Here is a 1631-nt window from a genome sequence, read left to right as displayed (position 1 = left end):
GCAATTCTCCTGCCTCAGCCTCCTGAGTAGCTGGGATTACAGGCACAGGCCACCATGCCCAGCTGAATTTTTGTATTTTTAGTAGAGACGGGGTTTCACCATGTTGACGAGGATGGTCTTGATCTCTTGACCTCCTGATCCACCCGCCTCAGCCTCCCAAAGTGCTGGGATTACAGGCTTGAGCCACCGCGCCCGGCCAATTTTTTAAATTTTTTTGAAAGGGAGGGGTGAGGGGGCAAAGACCTATTTATTTATTTTAAGAGGGGCATTTGAGAGTTGTTCTCGGCCGGGCGTGGTGGCTCACGCCTGTAATCCAAGCACTTTGGAGGCCAAGGCGGGTGGATCACCTGAGGTCGGGAGTTCAAAACCAGCCTGACCAACATGGTGAAACCCCGTGTTAAAAAACAAACAAACAAACAAAAAAAGACAAGGTCTCACTCTGTCACCCAGGCTGGAGTGCAGTGACGAAACCACAGTTCACTGCAGCCTCGACTTCCTGGGCTGTTGATCCTCCCACCTCAACCTCCCAAGTAGCTGGGACTGCAGGCATGCGCCACCATGCCTGGCTAATTTTTGTATTTTCTGTAGAGACAGGGTTTCACCACGTTGCCCAGGCTGGTCTTGAATTCCTGAGCTCAAGCAATCTGCCCACCTTGGCCTCCCAAGTGCTAGGATTACAGGCGTAAGCCACCATGCCTGGTCAATGGAGTGTTTTGGGAAGCTCTGGGAGCAGCGGCACAGGAAAGAGGAAAGGGACTGGGGACACGTGCCAATCCATCAGCTGGTGTGGACCCCTCCCTTGGGAGGCTTACAGGGCCTGGGAAGAGGACCTCATGCTGCCGCCAGGGGGCAGCCTGCGTGCACCTAAGGGTCATTTCCCCAGGGACTGCATACCTGGCAGAGCTGTCTGGTTCACACCTGCCTACCCAGTGTCAGGGGGAGCAGGAAATACTGTATGTTTAACTGAGCAGGCCTGGAATCCACACCCCACTGGCTAGCCCCGTCGTCTCCCTCCCTTCCCCCCAGAGCACCCTAGGCAGCCCACGCCCCACATACCAAGAGGGGGGCTGACCTTCCAGGGGAGCAGGGACCAGTATCAGGCCTGGTCATTCTGACGCCCAGCCACAGAAAATCTCCTCCTTCACCACTCTGGCAGCCCTGCTCCCTAAATCCTCAACTTCAAAGGCCATGGGCAGTTTTAAAGAAGCATAAAGCTGGAGACGCAGGGCCATAGAGCCATTGGGCTCCAAAACCCAGTCACTGAATCCAAATGCCAGCCTGCTCAGAGATAGCTGCAAGGACTCTCTGAGCCTCAGTTTCCCAGACTGTGGCAGAACTGGGTTTGTTCTGCAGATCAGGTGTGCAGAGCACTTGGCCAGGTGTCAGGACCCAGAGAGAGACCCAGACAGCTGATGAGAAGCTGGGCGTCATGACTTGTGCCTGTAATACCAGCTATGGGGGAGGCAGAGGGAGGAGGATTACTTGAGACCAGGAGCTTGAGACAAGCCTGGGCAATATAGCGAGACTCTATCACTACAAAAACATTTATTTATTTATTTATTTATTTATTTATTTATTTATTTATTTTTTGAGACGGAGTTTCGCTCTTGTTACCCAGGCTGGAGTGCAAT

The sequence above is a fragment of the Sapajus apella genome, unplaced genomic scaffold, assembly GCF_009761245.1.
Source record: "Sapajus apella isolate SASKATOON/1434 unplaced genomic scaffold, GSC_monkey_1.0 scaffold229, whole genome shotgun sequence".
Taxonomy (NCBI): Eukaryota; Metazoa; Chordata; class Mammalia; order Primates; family Cebidae; genus Sapajus; species Sapajus apella.
The sequence above is the reverse complement of the archived record's forward strand: the minus strand, read 5'-3'. Positions refer to the sequence as shown.